The sequence below is a fragment of the Lepisma saccharinum genome, chromosome 17, assembly GCF_977018435.1.
Source record: "Lepisma saccharinum chromosome 17, izLepSacc3.1, whole genome shotgun sequence".
NCBI classification, from domain to species: Eukaryota; Metazoa; Arthropoda; class Insecta; order Zygentoma; family Lepismatidae; genus Lepisma; species Lepisma saccharinum.
Genome location: NC_139245.1, coordinates 47,798,192 through 47,813,743, shown reverse-complemented (window position 1 = coordinate 47,813,743; position 15,552 = coordinate 47,798,192). Strand labels below are relative to the sequence as shown.

The window sequence follows — 15,552 nt, the reverse complement described above, 5'->3', positions numbered from 1 at the left end:
GCCTGGACCCTCAATGGGCTGTTGCGCCACGGGTTATTATTATTATTATTATCACCACCACCATGAGGACTGAATGTGTAATCCGGGGAAATGTGGGTTTCACTGTGCAGGATTAATTTCTTTGACAGTTTTTTTTTTTTTTTTTAAAAAAGTATTTCTTGCAAGGGATGGTTTTAGCGCCTAGTATTATATCCGAATATTTTTCGTCTTGAAATTTTTCTTATTTATTGATTTTAATTAACGTACGTTTACGCTTATGCTAACGTATATTTTGCAACTATATACAGCAACCTTTTGATCCACATTCATAAAAGTTCCATGTTGTACACCCAACGGCAAAAGAAATGGGAGGCGAATTGTCCATGAACATTTTCATTCAGTCTGTTTTCATAATAAGATGGTGATGAGTTGAAACCAAAACGTCAATAAGCAGAGGACAACATCGACTGCGTATCAGCAGAATTCCGTTCCTTAAAACAACACAGAATGTAAAGTAAGAAAGAATGAAAATAGCGATGGACAATTTGTCTACTATTATCTTTGCCGTTGGCTGTACCATTATACTAATTAATGTTAATATTGTATACACAAAATACAGGAAATGATAAAAATAAAGCAAATCGCAAATATTTATAAACTTAAGTAGTCTATACTACATGTATAATGTCGAAAAAGCATTGCAAAAGAGTCGTCACTAAAGTGTTCCTAGGAACATACGTCCTCAATCTGCATATACAGCCTGACTTCCATTAAACCTGAATCACATTGAAACCTATTTACATACCATCTAAGGATAAAGCTACCTATAGACCAAGCTATGATTAGAAGGAATTCTGATCACATTTCTTTTTCTCATTTTAATATTCAAATTTCAATATTTCCCTGATTTCCGTAATTCATCAAGTCTTCTGCAATACACGTGCAAGACTAGATCATTTTATATTCGTGTAAACAGAGAGGTGTGACAGATAAACTAACACCGAATATTTCAAACATCCAATCCTTGATTACAAGGATGTCTTTTTAATCAGTCTGTCACCAGACCAATATATCGCCAGGAAGGGACGAATTCTGTGCAATTTAACTAGCATTGACTGTTTTATTTACACAAATGATGTTCTTGCTGTTTGCACAAAGTGGTTATAGCCAGTCGACGCATTTAGCTATACCTTGCGCTTCCTTCTTGGAATATCTTGAATCAATTTGCGCCGAATTTTCCAGGAAGATGGAAACGTGTGGGTGTTTACACAGCACCTGAGGTAGACGAAATTCTCCCTGGCTCCGAGCCCCTCTTGACAGAAAGACAAGGTTGACAAACATAGCCCCGCATCCAGAGGAGTTATTTCTGTCAGCACAAGAGGTTTTGAGGCTCACCTGGGCAATGTTGCCGATGTTAACTGCCGAACGAGCGTCGCTAATCGACAACCAGCTTGGAAATAGTGAGTGGGAATTTTTTGCCCTAGTTCCTTTCCAGCCTCGAACCCAGGAACGCTCTGCCCCAAAATTTGCGTTCCTGTCACCGATTCATTCTGTTTCGTAAATCCTTGAGTTTTCTAGTCTGATTAAAGGTTTTGAAAACAGACTAACATGAGATGTAAGGTAAGTGAATCAAAGGTGGCCATAGTTAAGCTTCTAGGGCAATTTTCAAACCTCTAATGAGAGATGAATTTCTGAAATTAAAAGAAATGACTCATTAATTAAACACTCAAACGCTGACCAAGGCAAAGTTTAATGCAAAATAATACACTATAAATGTAATGTTTCCAATCTCTAACAGGGTGTACTTCAGACAAAGATTTACAATATATTTATAGTGTATATTTTGTACAATAAATTTTGCCTTAGTCAGCGTTTGAGTGTTTTATTAAACATTGAAACAAGGCTTAACAGTGATATATGATTAATTAACAACTTGTACCAAATGTATATTGTGTAAAATTGCTTGTAACTTAATAAAAAATAAATAAATACAAAACCGTTACATGTGGACTACCTTCGAGACAGGGGCCAAAAGGTGGCCCACGGATTTTTGTTGGCTTAGAAAATTCTGTTTGTGCTCAAGAAAACATATTTATTCATGTTCATTCACGTTTCTACGTCTTATTAGAGAAAATTGTTGGTTTCAATCTTTTGATTGTTGACATGCATAATATACAGTAACGATCAATAGCTTATCTTCGTGGAGGAGTGGTTAGCACAGCTTTTACGACGCCAGGTGACCCTGGGGTTCGAATCCAAGGTTGGGCATGGGTGTTCTTTGTGAATGTCCCCTTCATTAATTTCATCATGTCGTCACTTATTCTCATCTTCGCGATTTGCCAAAAGTGCCAGAAAAGCGAAGTTAAATAATCCAAATTAGCCATGGGCCACCTTAGGAACTAGCTTCTGGACAACGTTTTAAAACAAAAATCGTTGGTTTGACACAAAAAAAAAAATTTACAGTGTAACTACATGATCAAAAATATAATTAAACGAGCTTTCAAAATATGTAAAATATATGAACATTCGTTAATTTCAAGGATGTACAATCACACATTTCTTACTTACCTGCAAATAACAACGATGACTAATCTGATCGCTCCCAGCACAATAACTTACATACAATGGCTGCTGGCAGCCAGACACAGTTAGTGTTTCCATAGTGCAACTGAGTGAGGCTAGGTATACTAATGTAGTGCCATTTGTTAGCTGTGTTAAATACTTATTTGACTTTCGTAAAGTGGGCCACCTTGGGAACACGGGCTACCTTTGGCTCACCTGCCTTACAGAAAGTTTTCAAAAGTGATTTTTCCAGCACCAATAAAAGGAACGATCTAAAGTCGGATTACAAAATTCAATTTGAGAACAGCAAAAACTGTATGCTAGTAGCGTTATGGCAATTGCAGCCAACGTTTTATGTTATTGGTATTTTTCGTTCTACTTTTCATATCTTGCCCATGATTTAACCTCCTTGATTTTGGGGCCCTTACAGTATCGGCTAATACTACATATTTATGAAATGTTATCAACGCATTTTTGTAAAATCTACAGGTAAATTCTCCTTGGCAAACTTTGATAGAGATAAATTTGAAACTCCATGGAGATTTGCTTTCTTTTCAGTCATATTTTTATTTGGCATAATCACGAGAATTAATATTTCAGAGTGCAAATATTTTGTTAAAGCAGGTAAGTTGAGACTTTATTTCTAAAATTTGGTCCCCATACCCTAATTTAACAAAAGTAATTAAGTGATAAATGTTGATTGCATGAGGGATAGGGTGTAAGAATATAAACTTATTGCAAACCCAGGATTTAATTTGACCACGAATTATCCTGGTGCTTCATGCATTCTATATATATATATATATATAAAGAATTACAAAGTGTGAACGTGTATGGTGTTCAATTGTCTTTATTGTTAATGACGGTTCATTAATTTCATGCAATAAATACAACAAGAAGTATTTAATATTTCAATTTACTTCACTACAAAAATAAGAAGGATAGTGCAATATAGGGTGTTCCGTATAGGACGCCGAATTAGAAAATTAAATAAAAATAGGGAAAATATCATGAAAATAGTTATATTTCACATATATGTGAGCAGTAACATCTCCCATTTACGCATGAAAGACAATGTCAGGCATATGTCCACCCCTACCGAGTCTGCATGCATTTATACGCTCCACAAAATTATTGATAACCCTCTCGCAGATGTCTGTCCCGATGCCTCCGATCACCTGTATGATTTCCGCCTTCAGTTCCAAAAGGTTTCGTGGTTTGCTGGCGTACACCTGTGATTTCACAAACCCCCCATAAGAAGAAATCACAGGGTGTAAGATCACACTGTCTGCGTTGCACTTTCATCACTTTGGTAAAATGTCTTCACAATGAGAACACGTTGCTCAATCGTAAACTGTTCCATATCGTAAACACAACAAAGGAGTCAAAACAATTGAGGCTACATTAATCGGCATGACATCAGATAACAACATTGGTAAGAAAAGGTCTGACAACCTCGAAACAAAACAATAGCACTAGATTCAAATTCGACGTCCTATACGGAACACCCTTTATTATCGGCACGTTTTATTAGATGGGAACAAAACTGACAGAATATTTTGAGTACTTCTTATGATGAACATAATAACAAAACCAACTTGAACAGTATCGGAACCTTTTTCCCCCATACAAAAAGCACTGTGTATGTGTATTTATACTGGGTGTCCTACTTAAGCCTCTTGTTATCCGCGTCCTCATATTAGCACAAATGTCCCGCGGGCGGTACTCAGTGCCGCCATATCAAAACCAACAATATTTACATGAATTATTGATGCAAATCGATGTTGAATTACACTAACATTTACTGGAAATCAGGCGAAATATATATATGAACGCAAACGTGTACATTTCGGACATTTTTATTAGCTACTAGCTGATTACCCGGCGTTGCCCGGGTATTTATTTATCCCAGGAAAACAATGAATTCTAATTATAGTGTAAAATGGAACTAATTTTAAATGTGATCGTGAATGCCACCAATTAGCTTAGCGACTCCGAAAACTATGGATTCGACACTAATCTAGGTCATTTGTGGCATTTTATTTTTCAACCCCTCTCACCCCCATGCCGATAGGTGATGAACTTGAAGTTGAACCGCATTGGGAGTGTCACGAAAACCTTGGATTGCACACTAATATCGGTCGTTTTTGCAACACAGCCTGAATGTTAGACAACCCGAGAAACATTATTGTTGTGCGGGATTGCATAGAGTCACGGATGTCTGTTTGTGCGGAATTTAATATCGGTCGTTTTGGATTATTTTTACATGTCACCCCTTCCCACCCCACCCCTAAGGGTGCCAGGGGTGTCTTACCCCAAAAGTATTCTTTCCAGATTGCAAGAAATACGTGTACCAAGTTTGGATGAAATTGCTCCAGGCGTTCGAGAGTTATGCCGGAACAAACAAATACACACACACACACACCCACACATACATCCATTTTTATATACATAGATTAAAGAGAATAAACTTACAAAATGAGATAAGTGTCTCAAAATTACAAGCTTAGACTCTTGAAGCAAATGCACAAAAATTTTATTCTAAAAATAATTAAAATTTGCCGTATAATGAAGGAACTCAAAAATGAATTCACCATTCACAAAATTTTCAATGTATTTTTCATAAAGTTTCAACGTATTTTTCAAAACGAATTGAAATCGTACAACTTATATGGGCTTAGAAAGGTAGCATTTGTTCCAAAATTTTCAGGCAAAATCTTACTGACTCGCAGAAAAAGCAATCAAATGTTTTAAACAAAACTCGAAGAAAGTTACAAAATATTTTTAAAATGTTCAAAACTCAATATGTTTCTCCTACTCTTACGAGATATACGTAAGAAAATCCTGAGCCAAATATAAGGAACCGAATGTTGTCACTTTTCAATATCGTTATTTCGAGAACTCGAACATTTCGTTAGGGTACGTCAATGGTTTCTGCATGCAAATAATTTGCATTTCTAACAATGTACCGTCGTTTATTCTTCTTATATCTGCCAAATTCATGGCTGGCGTGCTACGTTTTAAGGTAAGAAACGTTCCCGTGCGCGGCATTGAGTGCCGCTGAAGGGGGCTAGAAGAACGCTAGTAAAAAGGCGCGAACGTCTCTGTTTTCGTGGGAATAGTGTAGGCACGCGGTACCGGGTGCGTTACAGAAGGTTACCAAAGTCATTTGTCTGTGGCTAATTACGGCTATGTTGCACCAGTGAAATGGAATTGTAACATGAAACTTGGTAGGTACCCAAGATGGGCCTCCCCGATGGCGCAGTCGTAGCGTCGTCGCCTTGTAATCTAGGGGTCCCGGGTTCGATTCTCGGTGGAGGCACATAGTGGTTCGGATCCCACTTTAAATTGTAGGTCCAGTCCCGATAGTATCCGTGTCGGTTGTCCGAATTCCGTGGCAGAGTGGTTATGACGTCGTGTTACGATGCCAGAGGTCGCGGGTTATAATCCTGCCCTTGGTATGGATGTTTGTGAATGTCCATTCATCAATTTCACCATATGATTACTCATCCCCATCTAAGCAAATTAGCCAAAGTGGCACAAAAAGCGAAGTAAAATAAATCAAATCAGTCATCGGTCCCGATTAAACTAACTGTGCATAAAGTGGACTTAAAACACGAACTCAATCACTTACTCAAGGTCACACAATCAGGCACTGGCGTAACTGTCGATCGGAGCTGGGCTACTTCTAACTGGGACACCCTGTATGTAGAGATATTATTCATGTAGACGGGACGATTTTTTCTTCATGAATTTGAGAAGGTAATCAGATCCAACGGCTCCTTCCCTGAGCACTAGAAACAGACAAACTAGGGAGCAGCACATGGACAAATGATGTGTGTTACTGAGGGGACGAACACGAAACCACAATTTGTTACGGAGTGAGAAATTGTGGAATGAGAATGCTTTGACGTGGATCTGCCAACGCTGATCGGAACATAAGTCCGAAAGTCTTGAAGTTGGCTCTGAACTCGACAGGGCGATTGATTGCCTCGTTCCCTGCCGATCGGTGCTTGCTTTAATCCCGGGTGCTTCGAGAAGCTGAAGTGTGCATGCTTAAAATCTCATTTCTTTCCTTGCATTAGTACTGACAAGGGAGGTTATCTAAGTGTCCCCCTCCGATTTCCATGAAACTTAGCAGGTGTATAGGGGGGCCCAAAGGAAGAAATACGTGTTTTTTTTGTTTCCGCTAAAATACGGTTTTAGGGGGCAACCCCCCCCCCCCCATCAAATGTCGAGATGAGAACAAATTGAAGTGGGGATCTGACCCCTGTGTCCCCCTCCGATTTCCATGAAACTAGGCAGGTATATAGAGGGGCCCAAAGGAAGAAATACGTGTTTTTGTGTTTCAGCTAATAACCGGTTATAGGGAGCAATCCCCCCCCTCAAATGTCAAGATGAGGAGAAATTGAATTGGGGATCACCCCGAAACCACGTAAATATGGCATAGGAAGAACACGCACATATAATTGGAACACACACAGCACAGAGCTGTGTTTGCCTGTGATATGCACTTCATATCTCAAGTGTCCCACTTGTGTATCTGCCAGTACTATTACCACAGAACTTCAACCGACATCATCCTTCACGATAGCACTTGCGTTTGGTACCGACAATCCTACAGTTCTGTGCTGTGTGTGTTCTTCCTATGCCATATTTTCGTGGTTTCGGGGTCAGATCCCCACTTCAATTTCTCCTCATCTTGACATTTGGGGGGGGGGGGATTTTGCCCCCTAAAACCGTTTTTTAGCTGAAACAAAAAAACACGTATTTCTTCTTTTGGGCCCCTCTATACATCTGCTAAGTTTCATTGAAATCGGAGAGGGACACAGGGGTCAGATCCTCACTTCAATTTGTCCTAATCTTGACATTTAAGGGGGAGTTGCCCCTTAATGACGTTAGCTCTCGAAAGCTCGGAATCTTTTCCACAACTCACCTGGTCGATAGCCCGAGAGAATCTTTTCATCATTCGTGGAGAGGAAAGCTTCAAGCCTTACGATCTGTTTACTGTTTTACTTCGTAGCGAAGTTTTTTCATGTTTTCTTGCATGAAGAATTGTGTCGTCCTGGTGCTAATAAAATGTACGTACCTTAGGATTAATTGTATTTAGAAAATAAGCGCAGTGAGTTAGTATTGCTTTATAAAATAGTTTCCACGTTGCTTTTCATATACTGTTAAAAGTTTTCCCGTCCATTCATAAGCTGTTTATAAGCGATCAAATGAATCACGAACAAGTCGTTGAACTGAACGTTTAAAATCGACAATTGAAAGTCGTTGAACAGCAAATCTTGAATGGTCTGAAATTGCTCATGTACATAATCAAAGAATCATTGGACAAGTTCACATTTTACCAAAACGTGGCAGTGTGTATGGCCCGAAAAGAAATAGACTAGCGATGAGCTGTAGGAAGATGTAGGACATATTACACTCGAAGGAAGTGTAATGTAGATGTATATTCTAAGTATTTATAGTCTAAAGTAATCCAAGACACCAGAAAAATAATGTGAACAAAAATCTAATTTTCAAAGATAGTTGTTTTTCATTGTGTTTATCTAAACTTCAATTTAAGATCAACACAGAGTATTCTGTTTTACGGTTGGTTGTCAAATATATTTTATTAACACGTTACTCACTGCTGTAGAAATATACATAATTCTTTGTTGTGTAATTAAATAAATATAGACGAGAATGTTCCACCGCTCCAACTTTCCTTTCTCACAAGTCAAAAACACGTGTTGCACTTTCCGCGTCGTTTCCTCGTCAACACAGAATAGAAATAAATAGCATTCTGTACGTCGATGTTTCTTTTCGATAATCGATTTCAATAGCATGTGCTCTTTTTGGTCGACAGTCAAGCTTGGATGGTGTTATTTAGAACCGTTCCTAAATAGAAATTCTTGGACCTAACCTTGCATCCAATGAGAAAAATGACGTGGTGTCTCTCCTTTTAAGCGTTCAATTCAACGACTTGCTCGTGAGTTATTTGAACGTGTACAAACAGCTTTAGCTCATTTTCCTACTCACTTCCTATTTTCCGTAATTTCTTGACGTCTACATTTGCACAAGATTTAAGATGTTTCACAACACTGCTGTATTTTGATTGTTAGTTGGTCAGGTTTGGAAGAAGAAATCGGCAAGTTATTTACGGAATGCGGTGAATATTTAACAAACTATCCACTCACTCACATTACAGTGATTCTTAGCTTTTCCAGTAAATTTTGCGACTACTGCCAACACTGTTCCTAAGCTCGAAATGAATTTTGCAATGGTGCTGTATTTGTGGTTCGCAGGCGGCTCCGGGTCGTGAAATTCCGTCGGACAGCCTTCAGGCACGGTAAAGGTCGACCGAGACACATTACCGATATCGAACACTAAGTAAGTAATGGGGCATCTGTTTGTCCGTCCCTGTTTCGGGGCACTCGTCCAAGCGGCCTCTGCCAAAGCTCCGAGCCGCAGTGTTGGTGTCGCGGTAAATCCTAAAGTGCCGCTTCTCTCTGGTTGATAAGGGTTCCTCACCGAGTGACGATTTTGGGCAGATCGCAAATGTGACTTCCGCCATGCCAAAGAAGGCAAAGAAAGTAAGTAGGCTTGGAATTCTTCTTCAAACCGTTCCCCTCTCCATTAAGTCAGTCGTGCCGTGTTCCCTTGCCTCTAAGTCAACGCGCCTTTAAACCTGAGTTGTTGCAGACTAACGAAGCCTTTCTGTCTTGTCCAGTGTCGTACTCGTTTGCTCGAGGTATTGTAATATCCTCACTGTTATATTCGGTACTTTCTTCCGGCGTTGTCCCCGCATAAAGCGGCTCTGGGACTCACGCAGCCTCAAATCAATGGGTACCTGGGGCAACCCTGTGGAAAAAGAAGGTCGGAGCATGGTGCTGATCACCTCCAAAATAGCCGAGATCGAGAATGTGTGTACATGTGCCTTCATGTCAAGGTGCTACATGCACCTTTTCTGAGAAGAAAGGTCCCAATACTGTTCAAGCTGGTTTGTTGTTATTGTGATGATAAGAACTACTCAAAATATTGTGGTATAAAATAATTCTGCATATTGTGGTATGTTCATAAATGAAGATGCATCGACGGAGTTTCACACACACATACATTTATTTTGTTAAAATAAAATGTCATTAGTTTTATTCTCATCTGTAAAAATATGCCGTACCATTAGGAAACAAGCACTCTTTATAATCCTCACTTTTCAGTGCTGCTGCTATACTTCATATTAAGATTTTCAGTGTTCCGACAGCGCATAATTGTTTCTGATTTAGCTAGAAAATTGTCAAATGCTTTATAGATAGGGAGACAAATTTATGGTAAATAAAAACTGAGGAGATCAGCGGTATATACCAGCGGTGGAAAAAAAATTGGCACAGACTTTTTCATCATGAGAGGAAACAAGAGAGCTATAAATTGATAAACTACTTCATTTTCATATACTGTACACATACACAAGTACTTAGCTGTCCAACCAAAAGGAAAACATCAACACAAAATCACTTCATTTCTAAATTGCATATTCGGGGGAAGAAAGGAATGCAGCTTGACAGGGAGCGAAGTTTTCGAACTGAGATTATGTGCGGAAATCCAAATTTGCAGTGTCTTCCTGATGTGATCGAAGATAAAACGTTCTTCTGCTGTGAGTGGTAGGAAACTTTAGGCAAACGTTTCGTTGCAAATCGACAGTTTGCGCGCGCAACCTCGATTGCCGGTTTTTGCGTGTTTTCTACTTAATTTGATGATATTTCACTGTTATTTCGTGAAAAATCGTTCATTTCGTGGAAAAGCACACATTTCGCATTACTTCGCGAATAAAGCTCATGCATGTTTCATCATTGGAGGTGTAGTTACGTGCAGAATGTTCAAAATTGCATCTTTTTTTCACATTTCGCGATTTCGCGCATCGCGAAAATTCAATGTTCCTATTTATAGATAATGATCGTGCCTCAGAAAATCACCCTGCCATGTTGAATAAGTTTTAATCAATTAGTTTCTTACTTTAGAGATTTTGCCACTCCTTTCAAACCGCAGGCACCACTCCCCTTAGAAAACAGGCATGACTTCATTATTCAGCGTTTAAAAAAAATAATATTGAACTCAAACCATAAATACAATTCAGCTTAAGAAATGACCTTAAGAAAACACATTATCTCGCTTAATAAAGATAAACAACCTGAATATTTAATATCATTGGGGTCGGAGAAAGTTCGATAAACCTCTTGTTGCCCAGTCCAGAGTGACGAGCGGTGTATTTTCTTTTCTGATGTCTCGGCCGTGACAAATTGAACACAAATTATCTTCCAGTTTCCATTCTGGTACATCCCCGATGGCGCAGTGGTAGTGTCGTCGCCTTGTAATCAAGAGGTCCCGGTAGAGGCACATATAGTGGTCCGAATTCCACTTTAAACCAGTCCCGATTAACCATACCCTGCATAAAGAGGACTTAAAATACCAACTCAATCAATCATCAAGACCATTCTTTCACGTAATACTTCTTTATAAATATTTCTTCTATATTCTGTCCCGGGTATCTCTAGAGCTAGCCAACGATAGCAAGTGTCTGCGCAAGTATTGACGGGAGACGACTCCGCCAATGAATACGTGAAAGGGAACGGTTTTCGTGGAGGGGGAAGCGACTGCAGTTACCCGACTTCGCAGCAGCATGTAATACTTCGCTTTGCCCACTCGATTTTTCCCCCTTTGCCGTTATGCGCAGCCTTGCTCAACAGGTTCCGGGGACAGAGCATAGCAAACATTTAATAGCTTAGTAGGGGACAATACTTTTGTGAGGGAAATCTTTCTTCCCTGGGAGCAATTGCAATATTACCCCTGTCGCTTCTGCAACCTGCGATGCCACAGTGTGTTGTGGGCTGCAGGCTGTCCAGGGGTTAAGGCATACAAATTATTACATGAGCTCGGGCGTTGCGTACCAAGCAGTTACAAAATGTACGAGTACATACGTACGTTACAATTGACACATCACATGCTTCAATATTTGTTACTTATCAAGTGAAGGCTTAATTGGTATTTACATGTATATTAATTGTTCACATTTGATTATTTTATGATTATTAGTTATTATTTTTATTGTTATGGAGTAGCTTAGATGCGGTGTGGATTAGCTATTGAAGCAGTTTTGTAATAACGTGCAAGAAGTAAGTTCAATGATCTAAACTTTTATGCGCAACTTTCATATCATTTTTCCTCACCTCTTGGGTTAATGACGACGATGAGGATACTGATGAAATGGTTAATGCGACAACCACAATGATACATTCGTGCCTAGCAAGGATTGGAACCTGAAACCTCTCGCTTTGAACATTGTTGCGCTGACCACTCCGTCTCGGAGGCTGGCAAACATCCAGGCAAGGTGCTTACGATTCCCCGATGGCACAATTATAACTTCGCCGCCTTGTAATCAAGGGGTCCCGGGTTCGATACCCGATGGAGGCACATAGTGTTTCGGATTCTACTTTAAACTGTAGGCCCATTCCCGATTAGCCTTTGCGTTCGATATCGCTACCGGAGTTCCAGGGCTCGAGTCCCGGCGTAGGCATGGGTATTATTTGTAAGTGTCCCTTCTCCCTATTTATCATCACTCATCCGCATCGTCGCGATAGCGAAAAGTGGAAAAAGAACGACGGTAAATAACAAAAGTACAAATTGGGGGTGAGACAGTGACCTTCCCGAACTAACTCTCTAGCCTTCTTAAACCCGAAGGTCTATGGCTGCAGCAACGCAAGCCCTGTCCCTATCCTGGGTAAGATCAATCCAATGTTTTCCATCCGTACCGATTTCCTTTAGGTCCATCTCAACGTCATCCCTCCATCTTTGTCTGGGCCTGCCCACAGGTCTCTTACCATCAGGCTGCCAAAGAAGAATCCTGTAAACTCTTCTTTCCTCTCCCATTCGTGCCACATGGCCTGCCCACCTAAGTCGTCTTGACTTAATTATCTAATAATATCTGTACACGAATACAAATTATGTAGTTCTGAATTATGTAACCTTCTCCACTCACCTGTCTCCTCATCCCTTTTAGGCGCAAATATTTTTCTAAGGATCTTATTTTCAAACTCTCAATTTATGTTCCTCTTTCAATGTAAGGGACCAAGTTTCACATCCATGTAGCCTAATACTATAGGCAAAATTACTGTTTTGTATATTTCGACTTTTAGTTTGTTAGATATTATACGAGAGGATCAGCGACCTTCCCATCAAAGATGAAAAGCATCGCGATGTTCTCCTGAATATAGCTATTTATCCTTCTCGTTTTATTAGCAGTAAAAGCTATTGTCGTTCCTCGCGGATTTTTTCTGAAGAGTTGAGGGGGAGCGACTCCCCCTCCTTTCCCCGACCAATGAACGGAACACTGTTAATGAGCGAGGCAAAAAGGTAGCCGACGTCACAAGACTCGCGAGAAACGGGGAGAGGGGAGATGTCACGATTATATTTGACGGGCCAAGTTCTTCGAATTGCCGCCAGGTGTCTTGTGTTGTTTGTTTTTTCTTCTACGAAACCGGCTGTCAGTGTTGCAGACTGTGGCCCTTAGGAGCAAAATCTCGCTCTAGGACTTTCTAAAGCCCACAATCGTGAAGCAATAAACGTAGCCAATCAGAATTGGTGTCTTTCTTCGACAATACTTAACGCTAACGTAGTACCATGTGTGATGTGGTGGATTTGAATTGTTTCAGATCTTGATGTTGATGAAAAGTTATTTTTATTTGGGACCTTGATGCTAACAGAACTTGAGTTTGAATTGAGTTCTAACTCCACTTTTTTGCACAGCTAGGCTACTCGGGACTGAACCTACAGTTTCAAGTGGGATCCGAACCACTATGTGCCACCACTGTACTCCATGTTTCCCTTTAGTTAAATCAAGAATACATTGAGCCGCGGTAGCTCAGTCGTTAGGGCGTTTGACTATCATGCGAAAGACCCGAGTTCGATCCCCGGCGGAAGAGAACCGGAAATGTTTCCACCTGTTCAAACGGGTCCGGCGCCCACCCAGCGTCGTATAAAGTGGGTACCTGGAGGAAACTCTCGTGGGTAAAGGCGGCCAGGGGCGTGGTGCTGATCACATCAGCCCCACCTTCGGCCGTGACCAAGAAAGTGTGGGGCCCTAACTTCACACCCTCTATACGCCTTAATGGCTTGGTGGAAAAGCACAGGGGAGCACTTTACTTTTTTTTATACATTGTTTTTCGTTTGAAATTTGTATTTGTTTTCCTATTTGACTTTCCTTTGTTATTTTCAGAATTTTCCCGAGTTTTTATTCAATTTTTATATATTTCTTTGTTCTAACTACATTTTTTCCCTTAACAGTCATTTGATGTATATTGGTCAGATCTCTGATATTTCTACAACTGAATTAATATTTTACTTTGGTCTAAGTTCAAGGAGGGCAGGCTTCTATCGCAGATAACATCAAGAGATAGGAATAACTAGATTGATTTATTGATATGGTGCTTTAAGTCCACTTTTTGCACAGTAAGGCTAATCGGGACCGGATCTACAGTTTAAAGTAGGATCCGAACCACTATATGGCTCCACCGGGTATCGAACCCGGAACCCTTTCATTACAAGACGATGACGCTGCCACTGCGCCATCGGGGAGGTCCCAAGAATAACTCGAAGAATTATTATTCAATGCCATGGCAAATGAAAAGTACAGTTTGTATAATTGTTATTTATCTCTTAGCTTGAGTAGATTAGACCATCAAATTATTCCACTGGCTTCATTTATAAATAGCATGTTATTTATGAAAACTTCAAGCTTACATATTAATATGTAAAATAAATTGTAGTCATTTACAAAATATTTGAAGGTCATTTTATAGATTATTTTTCAAGTCCTCAACTTCCTTGTTTTTGTGCGATGAAAACACATGCATTAACAAGATCAACTGCATTTATTAAGTTACTCATAAATAACGTAACCCTTTACATTATAACTAAACTACGTTCCACTCAACGTCCTGTTTGCACAGACCATTACATAGCATAGCAACAGTAGTTTGCTTCTTCTTCCTCTAGGAGGCAACACTACATTCCTCCCAGAGCTTCAAAAAAATAACGAAGGCAACCATATCTGTCACTACACTAGTATTATACTTATTAGACGAATGGCATCTGCATTTGTACGATCCGTTTCTGCCTTTTCTTACGTTTACTATCACGATCAGCGTGGAGGGATCCCCGATGGTTAGTGGTAACGTCGTCGCCTATTAATCAAGGGATTCCGGGTTCGATACCCGGTGAAGGCACAGTGGCTCTGATCGCATTTAAACTGTAGACCCAGTCCCGATCAGTGCATAAAGTGGACTTAAAACAATAATTTAAAAACGATCAGCGCGGAGGAACATTTCTTGAAAACTACAGTTCAAGAACCGAATCATCTATCCATGCATAAAGTGTGTTTCAAATATTTCCTCCTATATAGTACAGGGGAGAATAAGAACCAACATTCATGCGTTGCACGAGTTGAACCCAGGCCACTTTAATTTTGTAGCGCACATTGCTAACCACTAGATTACGAAGGCCTGAATATAGTTCGTAGACTACGAAAACAGACGTACGCCTGCTGGATTCAAGAAATAATACGATAAATATTACAAACACAGAATCACTACGAAATTGTTTTCCACGTTATCTCTTCTATGGACTTGTTCATAGAATGCCATTAGTATTTGTACGAATATTCTTCATTAGGATGGAGAATCTTTGGTACTGGGGACCCCATCCTTAATTTACACCCTACACGTGTACAGTCAGAAACGAAAGTTGGTTGTGTATAAAAAATATATTGATACATATTGATATTGTCATTGAACTTTCAAATCGTAGAAATAACAGCGAGATGGCACGCTTATTCACATTTTATGAGTTTATGTTATGAGTTCCGAGAAAATCATTTTTTTATGATTAAGTTAAAACACATAATTGTACGTATTGTTGCACTTGAGGGGTGAAATCAACATTAATGCATTTGGTATTTTTCCTCTGTTAAGAAATATG

General features: G+C 39.7%; 1 protein-coding gene across 1 annotated transcript in view; it reads left to right on the top strand.

The window, feature by feature from the left end:
* The window catches only part of Obsc (Obscurin), a 493,648-nt gene that overhangs the window by 130,770 nt on the left and 347,326 nt on the right, over positions 1-15,552 (top strand). The gene's annotated exons all lie outside the window — the stretch shown is intronic.